The sequence below is a fragment of the Catharus ustulatus genome, chromosome 1 (assembly GCF_009819885.2).
Source record: "Catharus ustulatus isolate bCatUst1 chromosome 1, bCatUst1.pri.v2, whole genome shotgun sequence".
NCBI lineage: Eukaryota > Metazoa > Chordata > Aves > Passeriformes > Turdidae > Catharus > Catharus ustulatus.
In genome coordinates, this window is record NC_046221.1 from 55,931,455 (window position 1) to 55,938,676 (window position 7,222).

A 7,222-nucleotide genomic window follows, 5' to 3' on the forward strand; every position below is an offset into this window, starting at 1 on the left:
GACAGAGCAATCCTGCAGAGGCCCACTTACTCCCTTACCTCATTTTTGTAGATAAAAGATTTTTTTAAATAGCACTTTTTAAAAACCATCCTGTTGGAGCGGATTCACACCCACCCACTACTGAATATATCAATTTCTCAAGACTCTCCTGGCTCTTATTGGGTATCCCATAGAAAAAACATGATGATAAAAGCCACAGTTACTTCATAAATGAAACAAAGTTTGTTTCTTAAACCTTCTTTGCAATCTTCTCTCGTACAAATTTCTTTGGATCTGACACTTACTGTGCTTGGTATTGGTGCAAGAAATACTTATTTTAATTTGCTAATCAATTCACTCAAAAATACTTTCAGACACGTTGTGGCCTCTAATTTTCACTTGATCATCCCACTATCTTTCTTGAAGAGGTGAAACAGGAGAAATTAGAATCCTGTATAAGCAGAAACCTCAGAAGGAAAATGAAATTGGATTTGGGGAAAAGAGTGGCTTGGTATTTTATACCATTAGTGAAAGATAAAATGTTCCAGCAGTCAGAATTAACCACATGCAATAGCAGTAAGTGGGCTAATTCCCTGTGCATTGAGAGTGGGAAGAAAGGGGTGTGTATCATCAAAAAGCACCTCCAGCTTTTCCCCAGGAGCAAGGCAGATCAAAAGGCATACCAGGTCATGGAGGCCACATGAGCAAATGTCCATCTCAAGAAACTCTTCTGCAGGTGTTTAAGAAATTCAGGTGATGTCTGGGCAAACACACTGCCTCTTCTCATCCAGCAAAGCCATCCACTGATCACAGACTGCAGTGGGCCACGATGACAAAATCCTACAGGAGGCCTCCAAATAGATATTTTCCTCCTTGTTTTAAATCTGTATATCAACGTTTGCACTGGAACTGCCTATAGTAGGCATGTGCTTTTGCCTTTGCACTTTGAATGTCTAAATAGGAAAGAAAAAAAATAGAGATGAGGGAGAGAGTCAGAGGAATGAAAAGGTGAAGTTTGCCCAAAGTTCACACTGTAATTTTTTGGAACAGAGTAGAAAACTCATCCAAGCTTCCTCATTCTTGATTCATTGCCCCCTCAGAGCTTTTACCCAGTTACTTCTGCTCTTCGAGTTACTGGTGTTATTCTACATCATGTATTAAAATGAGACAGGCTTTTCATCTCCAAGAGTGGGCACATAAATTGATCAAAACCATTAAGCTAAGCAAAACCAGGAAAACCTGATAAATGCGCATGTTCTAAAAGCAGTCTAAATCCAGCAGCTCAAACTTCAAGTCTGGTTATGAATTTTAGAAGCAGCTTAACATTACGGATGTGCAACAACGAGCCAGAACCACTATGAACACATTTCAGGGCCATGAGATATGAAGCACAGGACCTTGTCATGCACTGTGGACCTGGGAAGAGGAACCCCTTTAGGAGGACAGAGCATATGCTTTCATCTTTAGAAGCTGCCAGCCCAGCTTTCCTTTAAGACTGAAAAGAACATCCTGAATGTCTTATAAGAGAAGGAAGTTAAAAATTGTCCCCTGCTGGAATTTATGTAAAACCAGAGATCAAAATTAAGATCAAGAGGCAAAATGCATACCCACTTCCAGTAGACATACACTCCAATACTGAGCAGAAGATTAATGTGGCAACTGGTTCAGAAAATGAGACAGGCTTTGAAGAGGACATTTTGCCCTGCTGTTCCTCAAAAGAATGAAATTATACATATTGGAAATAGAGTGGTTTGCATTGTAACTCTGCATTTTACTGAAAATGAGGAGAGTTGCATAATGCATAAGGAGCTTTAAAATTAGACTAAACTTTGGCAGTTCAGATTCTTATCTTTATAATAAACAAACCTCTGAATTTCATATGCCTACCTTTTATACACTCCCCAGCCTCCCACAGACTTAGCTAAACACCACATTTTGCTGTCTTACAGTCTTGCTGACAAGTCCTGGTGTCTTTTCAGACATATGCTAAGCCTCAGGACAGGTCTGCAGGCAGTACAAGATGAAGATGATTTGGGCAACAAGTGACCAAGATGCATGTCTGTTTTGCAGGAAATTTTGCACAATTTTGACAGTCAGAGAGTAGTCCTGCAAAAGCAGGAAATGGAAGCAAGAAAAAATTGTCTTGGGAAGGGTATGGAAAAAGCGAGATGAAGCAACCATGTCTTTACCTACCAAAGGTACACAGACACATACTCTTGAGTTGGCAGAGGACAGATTCCATTGCATTTCTGAAATCTGTCATTCTGGTGGCTCATGCCTGATATATATTAGAGGAATGTCTACTTGGTATAGCATACTTTGTAGTTATTTATAAGTGCTTTGATCAAATAAATGGGAAAACCAGGAAATTTTTTTATTCTTAAAATATGTCAGGCACACCTTGATCTAGAGAAACTACAGCTATGTTGGTTGTTGTGTTAAACCAGTAAGAGCCAGAAAACCCCACTGATGTCCTTCTCTGCAAGACTCATGCTGATCTAGGTGATGATGGTAGGACTGAGTAAGGCTCTTAGAGTATACTCATACCTTGCATTCGTAGGGGGCCAGGTACAAACAGACCTAAAGTTTCCCCAAGACAGTTTTTCTGAAAGAAGTAATGGTCACTTTCTGAATCATTGACTAAGGATGCTCTTGCTTTAAAGCTGTATGAAGTCCAAGAGTAACTTCAAGCTGCTTAAGCTTTATATTGCCCCTTGAATCAGTCAAAGACAGGAGCACAGCCATTATCCTGCCACTGGTTCTGGGTGGCCTTTGAAAAAAATAAAGACTGGATGGTTAATAAGTGGGAATATACCACCTTGGCAGAATAGGGTAATTTACAGTTCACATGTATGTTTGGACATATCCTAAGTTTTTATGCTGGAATCATCGCCAGCTGAGCTAGATGCCATGTAGATACATCTCTTTTCTGCAACTTAGTATTCACTAAATTTTACCAATAAACACGATTTTCACCCGATAAAGAGACTGCCACTCAGATGATCTAGGGTATCATATCTCAATGCTAGGCTCATTTTGTTCAAACACTATTCTCAGACCTGTCTTCTGTGGCTTCTGATTTTGGATCATTCACTCTGTTGGGACTCAGAACTCTGTTACTGACACACAAAGACTGTCTTTAAAAAGGCCATTGGCTGATGATGTCTAATGTTTTTTGCTGTATTTTAGCTTACACAGATGGGATTGCTGATATCTCCAGCTGGATGACACACTTGTTGCATAGAAGTAGGTACTTGTCCGGTGTAGGTGCTCAGATTTCAGGCCCTAACTTTCTTTTAGCAGCTCTTGGGCAGGAGTTGACTTTTTCTTAGTTGCTGTAACCATCCTTCCTCTCTGGCAGCCCAGATCTGAACATTTGGGGAGGCCATGATGGACATTTTTCTAGAAAACCAAAGATTAGAAGTGTTAAAGACTGATATGTGGCAGGTGTAAAAGTGATTTCTGTCCTAGCAGGACTGCACCACCTATCAATGTTTTTCCTCAGAGGAGCAGACAACATGCTATGCAACAGCCCTAACTCCATCCCTGTTTTATCCTGGGTGTCCAGAGAAGTTTCTTTACAGAGAGCCTGAATTACTGGAGTATTTAACCAACTTGATCAAAAGATTTCTAGCCCCCTCAGCTGCAATCATTTGCATGGCCTGATTTTTGCAGTTTCACCTATTTATTTTATGTGTAGATATACACTAGTCTGACTTTTGCCTCTGTTAAGTTCATTTTCCTCTATCTTGATTCTCTTTCTGGAGCAAATGATAATCAGCTTCAAAACAGAAGAAGGTTAAATATTAGCATCCCTGACAGAAGAGAATCAATGATTATGAAACATTATTCTACGTGGGCAAACACACTGCATATTTTTCCTGCATAAAGCCTATGATAATGCTACTAAGAGACCAATTATTTTTTACAACTAAGGCTCTACTTTATGAGGAAAATTCTTAAAGCATTTTCAATGACACAAAGGTTGAGCCCACAAGTTGTTCTGCCACCAATGAAATTATTTTGGTGAGTGTTCCTGTAGCTTCTTTGATATGTCCTTAGTGAATGGTGATTTCACATTACAGCTTTTTTCTCCTATACCAGAGAAATGGGGGTGCAAATCAGTCTCTTCTCTCCCTGACTGTCATAAAACTTAAAAGAAGTCAGTATATTTGAGACTCCCTCATCTAATATGTATCGGAGTTCTCAACCAGTTTAGAGATTGCATGGATTGCATGGATTGCATAAAGTTGGACACTCAGAGTATATATATGCAATATATATATATAGTAGAGTATAATTTCTGATCTGGTGGTCCCACACCATCTCATTGAGACTTTCTCTTGGTCCTTCTGTATCCTCTGTTTACTGGGTTAATTGTCAGTAGACCATAGAGACATGAAAGCATGTGCACAAGCAGGGGAAAAAAGCTGAAATTTCACCTTTCCTGAGTCATTAAGCCTGTTGCATCAGTTCAGACATCTCAGAAGATCTCTCCTAGACTGAACTGGAAAAGGATCAAGCCCAAGAAAAGCAGGGGTATTCCTCTTACCTTGTGAAAGCACACTAAGCCAAAAATCACTGTGTACTCAGTAGGGTGGTGAAGATGAGATTATTCCTGCCTGCATCCAGGCCTTGAAATTTTTTTTTAAGATGCCAAATGCTCAGTTGTTTTGGCCTCCTTCTCAAAGATTTCCAGACAAATCATTAATTATTTACATTTTTCTCAACACTGACCCACCACTGAGTAGCAGGCCTGTTTTAACTAGGTTGGAATGAATAGAAGAGCTCATCGTCCACATTCATTTGGCTGATAAACGATTCAGTAGTAACAGAGGGCTGAATTAACAGATGAAGGCAGATGGGCTTATGGAATAAAGGAGGGACTGAGAGAGAGGTTATATTGAGAGAGCAGAAGGATTGGAAAAAGATCAACCAAAAATGGGCCAGCATGGTAAGCCATATGTCTCTTCTAAACGTTTTTTCTGCTCTTGTTGTTTGATTGTCACAGTGATTCATAACTATCAGTTGTTTTGTTCTGAGATTTTCAGGTTTTTGGGGTTTTGGGTTTTTTTTTGCAGGAAACGCTTCTCAAAAGTCCAAACAACCCACAGCGTGGACACTCCATTTCATATGGGGTCAAGATCTATGTTATTTTTACAAATCTATAAAGTCAAAATTATATGAATACAGCTATAGTAAGCACAGATTCACAGCCACCCTCAGTCATTCTGTAATGTCAGATCCACCTCCCCATGCAAATACTGTAGAGATAAGTCTGGCACGGGTTCAGTTGCCACTGTCTTCCTTCATCTGTCAATATATCCTACTAATAGAAGGGAAAAGAAGTGGATATTCACTTAAGTAGCATATCCCTTCCAATTGCAGCCAAAAGAACTTACTATGACATGTCGTAATAATTCAGGACAGATGTCCTGCAATTGTACACAGCCTTCTGTAACATTTCTGACAGCCTTTGGTTGATATCATCTATGCCAGGTTTAGACGTTTAGACTTCAGCAGCCAGTAATAAAACATCAGCTTGTATCTCCACCCCACTACATCAATTTTCTTAATAAATTACTTTAATACTGGGAGCAAAAGGAAAGCAAGAAGACAAAAAAAAAGTTGCATTACAATAGCTTACAGCTTTCTTCTTAGCACCTTGGTGTACGCTGTTTTCTCATCTTCTGTACTATCAATCCCTTTTCAGTTTGCAGTCAGCAGGTCCCGGGGCTTTGTCACCTGCAGAGGAGGATAAGGAAGATAACGAGGCTTTATCCAAGCTGTTGCTGGCTCTGCAACATTAGCTGCTGCTCCTGGCCGCAGGTGCTACCTGCTCTCCTGGTTGAACCATGCACCCTTGTTGGAGCCCTGCCTGCTCCTCCAGCTCTGCTCTTGCATATCTTGCTCTTGCCTTTGCTCTGCCAGTTCTTCTAGCTCATTATGAAACTTTGCTTATAGATCTTTTCTATCAGCATTTCAGATCCAAGGTCTCCTACCAAGGTCTCTGCAGACACTGCAAATTCTTTTAGGCCTCAACTCCATGTTCACAAACTTGAACTTATGCCACTACATCGCTGTACCTGCTGGATACTGAGAAATGACTGCTCCGTATACATAGTTTGCCTTACCTCTGCCTTTGAAGTACAAGTGATATGACTATGACAGTGCTCAGCTAGGAAGTCTGAGGGCTAGGTTTACAAAACTTAGATGTACCAGCTGGCAGTAGCTTTTTGGCATCTACTAGGTTTACAGAGTAAACTTTCTCTGCCTTTAAGTGCTCACACGATTTCTGGTCTCTACTTGCAACCAATTCATACATATTCAAGGTATTCTTGCTGCAGAGAAGCCCTTGAAGTTTTCATGCATAACTCCCTTTTCTTGTAAGTTGCATTAATTACACTAGGAATGTTCATCAGCCCCAGTAATCATTTCAGTAGTTTTAAACTGAAAGGTCAACCTGAGAAACCCCACAAGCAATGCTTTTATGCTCAGTAAGAAGTGCAGCTAAATCCTTTGCTTTCAACAGCCTGTCTTAAAAACACATTACCATTAGCTGTCTCAACTAATGACTAGAAAGCATAGCAAAGTTATATGCCTATATAAAAGAAACATTTATGTTATGTACCACTGAAAAATACATCAGTATGAGAGACACATCATATCTGCTCTGTACACAAATGCAGAGCAAATCCTGTCTTCCCATGAGTACACATGAAGCAGAAGCAAAGTTTAGGCCTAGCAGTTCTGTGTAACTTGAGTCACACCTGGGATCTCCTTCTGTATTCATGATGCGCCTCTTTAATCCTATCTGTTCTCCTTAGCAGGGCATTGAGAAAGTCCATGTTCATGGCTTCAGTTTGTATCTAAGGTAAACTCTAAGACCTGCTCCTCACCCAGCAGCCTCACATTCAATGCAGCATTAGTGGATAAGCAAGGCTGATACTTGGTTCACACAATACTAGCAGAGACTATACTCTGTGGGGGACTCAGCAAATGTGCTTTAATAACACACCAGACTTGCAATTCAGCTGTATTGTCTCTTCAAAGCTTAAGAGGAGTAAAAAGCAATAAAAACTGTCTTGACACTGTTAGCAGATGTGAATGACTACACACTATTCTATTGAGAAAGTTGGAGTTGCACGTTACATCCTAGAGCTTATCCATACGCGGTTTGAAACAGAAGAAGCAGTGATAGAATTATGGACAGGTCATGCAGAGCAGCAGCTGAAGTCTCCTC